Source organism: Periplaneta americana, chromosome 14, assembly GCF_040183065.1.
Source record: "Periplaneta americana isolate PAMFEO1 chromosome 14, P.americana_PAMFEO1_priV1, whole genome shotgun sequence".
NCBI lineage: Eukaryota > Metazoa > Arthropoda > Insecta > Blattodea > Blattidae > Periplaneta > Periplaneta americana.
In genome coordinates this window covers 88,047,262-88,061,386 of record NC_091130.1, presented here as the reverse complement: position 1 = coordinate 88,061,386, position 14,125 = coordinate 88,047,262, and the positions used below count along the sequence as shown (strand labels likewise).

Here is a 14,125-nt window from a genome sequence, read left to right as displayed (position 1 = left end):
TTTGAATTACTTTGTGTACTATTTTTGAATAATTTTTATAGTGTTGTTTTAAGTTTGTATCATGACTATTTCTGCTCTGTATGTATAATGATCTCTTGGTTTTGCATGAGATTTTAATACCTTGTGTAATCCATCTATTGTTACATATTGTTTCATTTTTATACTTTACAGAAAAACTGGATTGAAAAATATTTAGAAATGTTTTATGAAACTCGTTGAATTTACTGTTCATATCACTTTGACTGTATACTGATTCCCATGTTTCATTTTTATTAGTTACATACGTCGTCTCTCTTGAAATCACCTGGTGAGCACTGAATTACACAATTTCATATTAGGTTAAATTAGGTGTAAGGTAATTAAATTTGTGACGAAGTCAAAAAATTATTGATTTTTCTTCTGCCGAATACATTCATCCGTCTTTAGGTGCTTTGCTTTGGTTGCATTGAGTTTAGCTTGTCGTTTAATATCTAGGCCATATTTAGTGAAACTAATAAAACATAGGACTACAGCTGTTATAAATTGTAAAGTTTTGTGTGTATTTTACTTTTTACTTATTAACATAGTTTTAATATGTAACTCAATTCACAATAATACCACAGTCTAATATATACAGTCGCGCAACTTTAACACTTTTTTTGCCAACATTCACGACACTAGCGCTCAAGCGGCAGGCAAGGCACTGGTCATAGGGTTAATACAGCCAGCACGTGCTTTAAAGGTATGCGAGATGTTATAATAACGTTTTAATCATGCGTCGGAATAAAGGCAATGTGTGCAATGACGAAAATTGCAGTAACAACGAGTTTAAGTGTCCGAATTTGGCGTTCTTCAGATTCCCTAAAGACCAAGAGAAAATCATAATTCAGTCATAACCTATAATCCACGCTGTAGGTAGCCTACGTATTGTGTTCTATAAAACATTTATTAGTTATCAGTTACCTATTTGTATGTCAGGAAGGAGAGTTTAAAGAAAAACAAAGTAAATACCTGTTACAGTATATTATTGTTTTGAAGAGATCATGTATAAATGTGTAACCATTCCGATTTTGGATAATGTATCTACAGTTTTTAATGCAAGTAATTCCATAATTTTTGTATCCGTGTTTTTTTTCTTTATATTTTTCAAAAGTTGAATGTTATATTGCATTGAAGTAGGGTTTATGGTGTTAATTTTTTCAAGAATTCATGCGTATTATAATCCTTTTGCAAAATATTCACTTCTTGAATAAATCCATACTGTGTCGATAAATTTCTGATGTGTTGGTGTAGATTCATGTGGCAGACGTATTAAGTTCTCAAGAAATAAAAGAGCCTTTTTAAATTTAATATAAAAAGTAATCTTTTCTGTAATAATTTACATGACTGTTATTGGTGTTGATTTTACATTACCAGTGATTATTTGAGTCGTTCAGAGCAGAAGTGGTATAAGTCAAAATTAGGTAATGAGGTTTAAAGTAAAAATTCTGTGAAATACAGCCAAAGTAGCAATTAATATATCCTTCGTGCTATTCACTGACTACTAATAGTTTAAATAAATTCAATATTAACTGCTACTTTGCGTTGTATTTTACAGAATGTTTACTTTAACCCTCATTACCCATTTTTGACTTACACCACTTCTGCACCACTAAAATTAGGCCTACATTTTCTGAGTTAATTGAAGTTACATTTTTTTTCATCAAAGTTGTGTATCCATTTGTTCTCACCTACGTCATAATAACAGTAAGTGCATGTAAATTACGTATTATAAAGGTAGGGTAAGTTAAAATTAAGCTTATGTGTGAAAACTGGAATTGTAATGTAAAATGCGGTAAACTTCCCATAAAAATTTAAACCATAATATCAGTACTATTAGCGACTCAAAATAATAATAATAAAATTGAAAAAATAATGAACTTCATAAATCAATGTCTGCCAAATTAAGGTTTAAATCTTCCCCTTTTTTATTTTTATGTTTACCTCAGCGGCCGAGTTTACCCCAATTTGCGGTATGGAAAATAGTTAATTTCTCAGGAAATAGGGAGAGGAGTTCACCATGCGATGTACCCTACGAGATATGCCCTACAATTTTGACTTTTCTCACAGGAAATATAGAGTTCCAATGGTTTATAAATATATTTAGGAATGAATTGAATTAACCGTCCACGTACAAACAATTATATTATATCAAACCATGATACGTGATCAGGGCCATGATTCAGTTGCAAGGAGCAGAAAGAATTACGTTTATTCCCAGCTTCTGAAATTTGTAGTTTAACTACGTGTGAAATTCTTCCAGGATTCTAAAGTAGAATTAGTAAGAACCATATACACTTATTGTTTAGCATAAAGATATGAAAAAAATTACGCAAAACCCGTTTTCTGATGTGTTATCATGTCGTGTGCACACTTTTAACTTGCCTGCCGCTAGAGGGCTACTGTCGCGCCAGCTGTCAAATGTCGGCATATTTTATACGTATGAGTTGCGTGACTGTATCTGTTAGACTGTGATAATACTAACTTCATCACAGTCAGTCGGTTGTCAGCCCACTTTGAGGTCTGTGGATACAGAGGAAAAATTGGATCGGTGTCGGTTAGAGTTCCCGAGTAGCTCAGTGGTAGAGCGTTGGTACGTTAAACCAAAGGTCCCGGGTTCGATACCCGGCTCCGGAACAATTTTTCCCTCGAAATTATTCATCACAGTCATTTCCTACAACATCCGAGCCACGCCCCTTTGTTTTTACTAACCGAAACATGGCGGACCAATGTTCAATTATCTTCAACTTTCTGAGGTCTTTGGCCTCTCTATAGTATCTAACTCGTTGCTTTTCCGCTACGGCGTGGTAGGGGCTCGTGCGCAGCGTCCCATCATTGGACTTTGAAAAATTTGTTGCGGGACACTAACTGCAGTTTCTCCGTTTGTTTTTCTTATTTTTATTTAGTGATATTTATTATTAATTTTTAGCTATATTTCTGGGGATTTTTTAACAACAAGAGATTTAGCTACTTTTTGTTGAAATGTTAGGGATATTGTGGGGCGATATGGTGGCAACCGTCGTAAGCAACGGTGGCAACAGTGATAAAAGCCTTGTCATGGATAATTATATATCAATAATTATATATACTCCTCTTGTTATATATTCATCCATGGCCTTGTGCTAGTGCAACAACAACATAAACATGGCGTTGCAAGTGAAGCATGTACCTAAAGATGCTCAAGTTATAATGTCTATAATGAAGGATATGGGAATAAATGAGTACGAACCACGTGTTATAAATCAACTATTGGAATTTACATATCGTAAGTGTACAGTTTTTTCCCCTTTAGCCGGCACTCCGTTATGCATTACTGTGTGCTTAAGTTCATGTCTTAAGCTTTGTATAGGTAAGTGTTGAAAAACTTGGCACCTACGTAATGGGGAAATCTTACGTTGTTGGTGGTGTAAATACTAGAAGTCTTTATAAGACTTACACAGTTATGTTTTCTTTCTTCTCTACATTCCTTCCTATGATTCTCTAATTGAATTTGGTGCAATAGCAATGACGTTTCACTAAGAATCTTGTGCTGTGCCCCGTAGCCAAAATAAAATTTGGTCAAAATAGCGTTACTTCAAAATTTAAAAGTAGCTGAAAAGAGATTTCAATGTCAAATGAAGTGTCTGCGAATGTAGAGCATCCAACGGCCACTGAACGAATATTTCACTTTTATCACTGCCAATGTTGCGCTATAATCGTATATGCAAAGTAGGCTATAACAAAACCTAAACTAACCAAACCTAACCTGTCAAAGAAGCAACAAGTTATACTAATTAGCCTATGTGTAAAATTGGCTTTGTCTCTATAGTGGGTGGGACATAAGTAACATTGACCTTACTTACTTACAAATGGCTTTTAAGTAACCCGAAGGTTCATTGCCGCCCTCACATAAGCCCGCCAGCGGTCCCTATCCTGTGCAAGATTAGTCCAGTCTCTATCATCATACCCCACCTCCCTCAAATCCATTTTAATATTATCTTCACATCTACGTCTCGGCCTCCCTAAAGGTCTTTTTCCTTCCGGTCTCCCAACTATGCATTTCTGGATTCGCCCATACGTGCTACATGCCCTGCCCATCTCAAACGTCTGGATTTAATGTTCCTAATTATGTCAGGTGAAGAATACAATGCGTGCAGTTCTGAGTTGTGTAACTTTCTCCATTCTCCTGTAACTTCATCCTGCTTAGCCCCAAATATTTTCTTAAGCACCTTATTCTCAAACACTCTTAACCTACGTTCCTCTCTCAGAGTGAGAGTCCAAGTTTCACAACCATAAAGAAGAACCGGTAATATAACTGTTTTATAAATTCTAACTTTCAGATTTTTGGACAGCATACTGGATGATATGAGCTTCTCAACCGAATAATAACACGCATTTCCCATATTTATTCTGTGTTTAATTTCCTCCCGAGTGTCATTTATATTTGTTACTGTTGCTCCAAGATATTTGAATTTTTCCACCTCTTCGAAATATAAATCTCCAATTTTTATATTTCCATTTCGTACAATATTCTGGTCACGAGACATAATCATATACTTTGTCTTTTCGGGATTTACTTCCAAACCGATTGCTTTACTTGCTTCAAGTAAAATTTCCGTGTTTTCCCTAATCGTTTGTGTATTTTCTCCTAACATATTCACGTCATCCGCATAGACAAGAAGCTGATGTGACCCGTTCAATTCCAAACCCTGCCTGTTATCCTGAACATTCCTAATGGCATATTCTAGAGCGAAGTTAAAAAGTAAAGGTGATAGTGCATCTCCCTGCTTTAGCCCGCAGTGAATTGGAAACGTATCAGATAGAAACTGACCAATACGGACTCTGCTGTATGTTTCACTGAGACACATTTCAATTAATCGAACTAGTTTCTTGGGAATATCAAATTCAATAAGAATATCATATAATACTTCCCTCTTAACTGAGTCATATGCCTTTTTGAAATCAATGAATAACTGATGTACTGTACCCTTATACTCCCATTTTTTCTCCATTATCTGTCGAATACAAGAAAATCTGATCAATAGTCGATCTATTACGCCGAAAACCGCACTGATGATCCCCAATAATTTCATCTACGTACGGAGTTAATGTTCTCAAAAGAATAGTGGACAAAATTTTGTACGACGTCAACAAAAGTGATATTCCTCGAAAGTAACATTGACCATGATTTCTTATCCAGATCTTTCTGGCCTTAATTTTAGGCCTAAGTTACATTTTCTTTTCATTAACGAAATAGGCTATTTGACTATAATTATGTGTGTGTGTTCCGCCTTTGCTTATCATGCAATTAAATGGAGAAACTAATAAATCATTAATGTTTTCGGTACTTATGTACCATCTTCAGATGTATGTATATAATGCTAATTGTTAACCAAGCCTCTAGGTGCATGTGTCATAAACTTAAATAATCAGTGTTTTTGTGCGTACTGTACTATATCGATGAAGTGTTGCCATGATTGCATAAATAATTACCTAGCTCTTATATACTATTTGTTGGTACAACATACTATCAAAATTAAAAATTAAAAATTCAGTCAATGTTTAAACCACTATTTAAAAACACTATTTAAAACTGTTTAAAAACACATAGTTTGTGCATCACTTTAAATATATGAAGTTGGTGATCACTTGTTGTGCGGTCTTTGCCGATGTGAAGTTGAATGAGGCAGTTGTGGTGATCTTGGTTATTAGCGTTGAGCTAGACGTGGTATCGTTGACATGGCTATGTTTGCTGAAAGTGATGTTGTGGCACTTCTATAATAATTAATGGCATTGCTGTAATTTGTACCCATAGATGTATTGTTAAAACAAACTGAAGGTTGTCAAGTCCATGGATTTAGTATCGCCTGGCGTGTCTGTAACAATGATTAAGTATTAATTTATGAATTTGAAATTGAGAGTATTTGAAATTATTAATTTGGAAATTCCTTTAACTGGTGTTGGTTTTGGTTAACTGTTAGGGGTGATGCCTATTATGTAAGAAAAGTAACTTACAGTTTTACCGCGTGTTGGTCTGCTCTTGCTTGATGCTAGGCTGATGCTAAAGCGGTGGGCTTGCTCACAGTATATTTAAGTTGTGTTGTCTGTTACCGGAAGTGGAGGGGGAATCGGTGAGAGCTGTGTGTGCGATTGTTTAGGCGGGAATAATTTGAATAAATTGAAAAGTGGGTTATTTATGTTAGCTATTTGTTCATTTAGTAGGGGTTTTCCTGAGTTGTGTTCTTTTATGATATGAAATTGTTCAGCTGTTTCTATTGTGGGGTCATTTGTGATTTTTAGTAATTTCAGAGTGTCGTTAATATTTGCGAGTTCGTGGTTTTCATCTATGAGGTGTTGTGCGAATTTTGATCTGTTTCTATTATAAACGAAGTCAGAGGTGTGTTCACGAAATCTTATTTTGAAGTTACGCCGAGTCTGTCCTATATATGTTTTGGTGCAATTTTTGCAGTTTAGCTGGTATATACCGCTGTTTAGGAGGGGTTCATTATTGTTGGTGTTATTAGGAATTATGTTGTTTAGTTTGTTGTTGGTACGATGGGCTATGTTAATATTTTGTTTTTTAAAAAAGTTACTAAGTTTGTTTGAAATCTTGCCGTAGTATGTTAGACTATGCCATTGTTTTTTGTTTTGTGTTTTCTCGGGTTGTAATGTTGTGAATTCTTTTTTATGTAATTTTGTTTTTCTCTTTTGTATTAAGTTGTTAATTAGTTGGTTTTCGTATCCATTTTCAGAGGCTATTTGCTTTATATAATTAAGTTCTTTATTGTAATTATCTTTATTTAGCGGTGTTGTGAGTAATCTATCAATGAGGAAACGGAATTTGCTAATTTTATGTGTGGTTGGGTGTGTTGAATGTTTTTTTTTATAGCATGTGTGGTTGTTGTTTTCTTCCTGTATATGTTAAATGTAATTGTTGGAGCTGCTATTGTTATATTTAAATCTAGAAAGTTAAGGCTGTTGTTATTGCATTGTTCTAGTGTGAATTTTATGTTTTGGTGCTATTTGTTAAATTCATCTAGTATTTGACTATCTGTGTTTTGGGTGTTTTCGTATATTATTATTGTATCGTCAACATATCTTGCGTATGTACTGAAATTGAACTTATTGTTTAGATTATTTATATGTTTGTTTTCGAGGTCTTGTAGGAATATGTTAGCTAAGTATCCAGATAAGGGGTCACCCATGGCTAATCCAGTTGATTGAATATATATGTTATTATCAAATTTGAAGTAATTTTGTTTTAGTGATGTTTTTAGTAATTGGATGATTTGTTGAATTATATTGTTATTTAATTGGGCTTCATTCAGTTTTTGAATAATAATGTTAATGGTTTCATCTATTGGTATATTGGTATATAAATTTGTGACATCTAGTGAAAGTATTTTGGTGTTGTTCGTGGTTTTGAGTTTTTGGAGTTTTTTTATTATTTGTTTTGTGTTGGTGATGGTATATTGGTTGTCTTGAATGATGTTATTACTTAAGAATTTGTATAAGTATTTATTAACTTTGTAATTTGGGGCTTCTCTGCAATTCACTATTGGTCTCATTGTCATTTCTTTTTTTATGTGTTTTGGGTAATGTTTTTAAATTGGGTCAAATACTAGATGAATTTAACAAATGGCACCAAAACATAAAATTCACACTAGAACAAAGCAATAACAACAGCCTTAACTTTCTAGATTTAAATATAACAATAGCAGCTCCAACAATTACATTTAACATATACAGGAAGAAAACAACAACCACACATGCTATAAAAAAAAACATTCAACACACCCAACCACACATAAAATTAGCAAATTCCGTTTCCTCATTGATAGATTACTCACAACACCGCTAAATAAAGATAATTACAATAAAGAACTTAATTATATAAAGCAAATAGCCTCTGAAAATGGATACGAAAACCAACTAATTAACAACTTAATACAAAAGAGAAAAACAAAATTACATAAAAAAGAATTCACAACATTACAACCCGAGAAAACACAAAACAAAAAACAATGGCATAGTCTAACATACTACGGCAAGATTTCAAACAAACTTAGTAACTTTTTTAAAAAACAAAATATTAACATAGCCCATCGTACCAACAACAAACTAAACAACATAATTCCTAATAACACCAACAATAATGAACCCCTCCTAAACAGCGGTATATACCAGCTAAACTGCAAAAATTGCACCAAAACATATATAGGACAGACTCGGCGTAACTTCAAAATAAGATTTCGTGAACACACCTCTGACTTCGTTTATAATAGAAACAGATCAAAATTCGCACAACACCTCATAGATGAAAACCACGAACTCGCAAATATTAACGACACTCTGAAAATACTAAAAATCACAAATGACCCCACAATAGAAACAGCTGAACAATTTCATATCATAAAAGAACACAACTCAGGAAAACCCCTACTAAATGAACAAATAGCTAACATAAATAACCCACTTTTCAATTTATTCAAATTATTCCCGCCTAAACAATCGCACACACAGCTCTCACCGATTCCCCCTCCACTTCCGGTAACAGACAACACAACTTAAATATACTGTGAGCAAGCCCACCGCTTTAGTATCAGCCTACCATCAAGCACGAGCAGACCAACACGCGGTAAAACTGTAAGTTACTTTTCTTACATAATAGGCATCACCCCTAACAGTTAACCAAAACCAACACCAGTTAAAGGAATTTCCAAATTAATAATTTCAAATACTCTCAATTTCAAATTCATAAATTAATACTTAATCATTGTTACAGACACGCCAGGCGATACTAAATCCATGGACTTGACAACCTTCAATTTGTTTTAACAATACATCTATGGGTACAAATTACAGCAATGCCATTAATTATTATAGAAGTGCCACAACATCACTTTCAGCAAACATAGCCATGTCAACGATACCACGTTTAGCTCAACTCTAATAACCAAGATCACCACAACTGCCTCATTCAACTTCACATCGGCAAAGACCGCACAACAAGTGATCACCAACTTCATATATTTAAAGTTATGCACAAACTATGTGTTTTTAAACAGTTTTAAATAGTGTTTTTAAATAGTGGTTTAAACATTGACTGAATTTTTAATTTTTAATTTTGATAGTATGTTGTACCAACAAATAGTATATAAGAGCTAGGTAATTATTTATGCAATCATGGCAACACTTCATCGATATAGTACAGTACGCACAAAAACACTGATTATTTAAGTTTATGACACATGCACCTAGAGGCTTGGTTAACAATTAGCATTATATACATACATCTGAAGATGGAACATAAGTACCGAAAACGTTAATGATTTATTAGTTTCTCCATTTAATTGCATGATAAGCAAAGGCGGAACACACACACATAATTATAGTCAAATTGTGATAGCTTATCGGTATACCTTCAATATGAAATAGGCTATGTTCATTAAGTCCATTTTGTGATCATCTGAAGATTCAGATTCAACACAGTGTCGTTCGTACATCATTTGTATAGTATTCTTAAATATTGTACATAACCTGTACAACTTCCCCCAACAAATGATTACCTCAATCAGAAAAATATTCTCTGCATAAAGGTAGTGGATACATAGATGAACATAGCGAGAACTCGCTGTAGTGTGTGGAGGAGGGCTCTTTGCCTCTTCTTCCTTGTTAGCAAGGTCTCTTTAAGTGTGTTAATGGGTCTAATGCTGGAAGAGTTGCTTACCTGTGTTCTACAGTTTAGCGAAATAAGTAAAACACTATGCCGTCCAGCCCAAATAATTATTTTCTCGCATCTTCGAACCAACATGACACTTCGGTCAATGTTTTATAAAGTCGCCCTCTGTAGTGTAGTTGGTATAGCGCTGGTCTTCTATCCTCGAGGTTGCTGGTTTGATCCCGGCTGAGGGCGATGGCATCTAAGTGTGTTTAAATGCATCAGGCTCATGTCAATAGATTTACTGGCATGTGAAAGAATTCCTGCAGGACAAAATTCCGGCACACCAACGATGCTCATATAACCTCTGCAGTTGCGAGCGTCATTAAATAAACTGTAATTTTTTTTTCTTTGATAAATGTGTCAAGAAAATTTGCTGAACTATCGATTCCAGTGAGCAACTCACTCGAGGTTTACGCATCGAACTATAATCTCTTCCCCCAATATGAGCGAATGCTGGGTAACTTTTGGTGCTGGACCCCGGACTCATTTCACCGGCATTATCACCTTCATTTCATTGAGACTCTAAATAACCTAGATGTTGATACAGCGTCGTAAAATAACCCAATAAAATAAAAAAAATCTCTTCCAGTGTGTGGACGTCCTTTGAATCATGTTATCAATCTTTGATTTTCCTCGCTACAAATTTCTCACTAGCGAGATCTGTTTAAGTGTCTAATGAGCCTTAGTAACCGTGCCGTGACGAACCTCGAATCAAAGGAGAGGAGAACAAGTGAAGATGAGTAAAGGTGGCTATGATAGGTATGTAGGTAGACAGACAGACAGACAGACGTCCTTAAAAAGCCAAGCGGTATAACACAAGCCACAATTTAAAAATACAACAATATAAAATGTAACGAAAAAAATTAAGTAAAAAGCAATGTTAAATATATGCTAAAACATTTCTACCATGATCTCCAACAGATTAACTTGATATTTAGAATCCCAAAATCTTTAATCACCCAGACAACCTGGCTTTCGACAACTACACTCTACCAATGAACAAGTCATACGCCTCGGCCAAGAAATAAAAGACAGTTTTAACAAGAAAGAAGATACTGTACCTTGGCAATATTTATTGATTTTCAGTTAGCAATAAATAAATTATTACTAAAACTCCAGAAATTAGGTAGCCTATCTCCAGCAATATGTTCAGATGGATATCAGAATTCCTTAGTCAAAGATTCATTGCCACTAAATTCAATAATTCACTTTCTAGTTACAGACAAATATATCGATGTCTACCTCGGCGCTGTCCTCAGCACAACTTTATTCAATATTTATATAAATGACTTACCCTCCCTATTAGAGGAATCAAACATGAAAACAGCACTATTTGCAGATGATATAGTTTTGTGGGACTTCCGGATCTTACAGACATAGAGACAAAATTCAAAATTCTGCTCTTAAAGCTGTAAATCAACTACATGAATGGAATACATCAAATTTGATGACACTCAATTTAAGCAAAAGTAACTACCAAATATTTTCACTTGGTAAAAAAGAAAGAGAATTCAATATCCAATACAATGGCCAGCACCTTCCTAGGACTTATGAATCCAAATATCTTGGAGTTATTTTCGATAGTAAGTTAACATGGAGCAACCATTTGAAATACATTTCTGAAAAAGCTCGTAAAAGATTCTCCCTTCTAAAAAGACTAGCAGGAAAGAAATGGGAATGCTCTAGGAATACTTTGAACACTACATACAAAATGTTTATACAGCCAGTGCTGACATACTGCGGAGAAATTTTAATTACTTCACCTTTCATAAACGACATAGAATATGTTCAAAATCAAGCTCTCAGACTCATTACTGGTGGAATCAAAACAACTCCAATAGATTCTATGAGATTCCTCACTAATATTAACAGCATCAAAATGACAATAGAAGAAAAAGCACTGATTCAATATGAAAAACTTATCAGATTACCAGGAAACAATTGGCATTCATACAGTCCTCTCTGTAGATTGAAAACTCAAAAAAGTTTCATATCCATTGTTCAAGAATTAAAACAGAAAATCAATATCTTGAATTTAAAAGAAAATGTACAAATTAAACCAAACCCTTTAACTCTATTAAATATAGAATATAATCTAAATTTAACAAAAGAAATAGTGAAATCAGAAGTAAACACTGAAATACTGAAGCAATTGTCTTGAGAGACAATTAATATTAGGTACCCTCCACAAAACTGGCTTCATTTATACACCGACGGATCCTTGATCTCCAGAGAACAAGGTGCCGGTCCAGGTGTTATGTGCTGTCTCTTCTCACTTTATAGATCATTTGGATATGGAACAACAAGTTTTGATGGTGAAATCATTGCAATAAATGAATGTGTCAGGAATCTTCTATGCCACATCAATAAATTTAGGAATGCAGTTATATTGTCAGACTCCAAAGCAGCTATTTTATCAATCGTCTCTAAACACACACCTTCATCTCAAACAGCAGAAATAACTAAAATGCTCTCTCAATTAATATCACTCAATAAAAGAATTGTATTCCAGTGGATACCATCCCATTGTGGAATCCTGGGAAACAAGAATGCGGATGCTTTAGCAAAGAAGGGCAGCACTGCTACTTACAGACCTGTTACTAAATCTACGTATTACTCTGTGAAGAGATTTATTAAATCTACATACTTAGACTTCGACAAACAAAATTTGATAACACAATCCCAAGGGAAAAAAATGGAACTCTCTGCATCAAAATCCACAGTTAATTCCCGATTTACCACGAAAATCGTCTGTAGCTGCATTTAGATTGGCAACAGGCCACGATTGTTTGGCTAAACACCTGCATAGAATTGGAATATATCAGTTCCCTAACTGCCCATTGTGCAACTCAAACCAAGAAATGAATTCGGAACACCTCAAAATCTGTGCTTCATTGGCTGGTCATGATAATATCTTTGAAAAATATTGGAGTGCAAGAGGTTAAATAACTTCATTGTCAAATGCCTGGCATTAGAAAACAACAACATTTCTAACACAATTGTTATCATAAGGACATGGTGTGATTAAATATTCTTTGACCAATTTCCTAAATAATGTTTTCTCTCTGATTTGTTTAATATTTTTAGGTAGATTGTTGAGCAATTTTAAACCTAGGACCATGGCTGATTTACTGTACATAGACAAATTATGTTCTGGTGTTACATATTCCTACACGTTACAGTTTCTTGTATTATAATCATGACATTCCCTACTGGAATTATAATCAGTAAAATTGCTATACACACATTCGATCAAACTTATAAAATACACACCATATACTGTCAAAATTTTATAATAGCTATTTAAAATAGTCTTTACCCGAACTCCTAGGTGCTATTTTAAAAATACTACATAGAATGTGCTTTTGAATCACAAATATATTTTGTGTTAGGGGACATACTCCCCAGAAATAGATACCATAACTCAACCTGGATTCAGAATGAGCATACTAAAAGGATAATAGTGTTTCATAGCCCAACATAGCCTACTACTCAGTATTCTTAATTGATAACCAACCGCATTTAATCTAGAAATTAAAGAAATACAATGTTGATTCCAGTTCATACATTCATCAAACATTACAGCTAAGAATCTGACATCAGACCATCTCATAATATGTGTGTTGTTTATATTTATATTCATATTTTATCTATTTTGCACCGTGTGAAAATTTATGAAGCCTGTTTTGTTAACATTGAGATGTAGCCTATTAGCACAGAAGCATTTTCTCATATCTTCTAATAAAAGGTTACAATTTAGTTCCAAAGTCGGGGGTTATACCCAGAAATTGTGACAGAAGTGTCATCAGCGTATTCATAGTAACAAAACACTTTTTTAAGCTCAAAGGTTTACATTCAAGAGAAATAGAAGATGTCCCAGGACAGAACCTTGAAGTACGCCAATATTTACACAAACTGTAGGTGATTTATATGAACTTCTCCTATTTCCAGATATATGAGAGATTTCAACGTATTGTTTACGTCTACTTAAATAAGATTCAAACCACTGTAGTACCACACCTCGCACTCCATGAACTTCAAATTTTTTCAATAGCAAATCATGATTTACACAGTCAAATGCTCGACTTAAGTCACAAAATATACCATTGGAGTTTTGTCCAGAATCAAGAGCAAAAATAATTTCTTTTACAATGAGTATATAGCAGAAGTAATTGATTTATTCGAGGTGAAACCATGTTGCATGGATGTAAAATATTATTATGATCCATAGGCCTATAGTCTACTAACCTTGTTAGCATACTGTAGAATACTCAAAAATATAAAAAAAAACTATAACCTGTAGCAGCAGGCTTGTGATTTTCAACATTTTATTTATCCTCTTTTTTTTTAAAATTGGGATGACTTTGCTAGTTTTAAATTCTTTGGGAAAAATACTACTCCTAA

General features: G+C 34.0%; 1 protein-coding gene across 1 annotated transcript in view; it reads left to right on the top strand.

The window, feature by feature from the left end:
* Positions 1 to 3,251: 3,251 nt before the first annotated feature.
* The window catches only part of Taf9 (TBP-associated factor 9), a 177,151-nt gene continuing 166,277 nt past the window's right edge, over positions 3,252 to 14,125 (top strand). The window contains exon 1 of the mRNA XM_069845708.1: positions 3,252 to 3,283. The gene's annotated coding sequence lies outside the window, so the exon portion shown is untranslated. The remainder of the gene's footprint in view (positions 3,284 to 14,125) is intronic.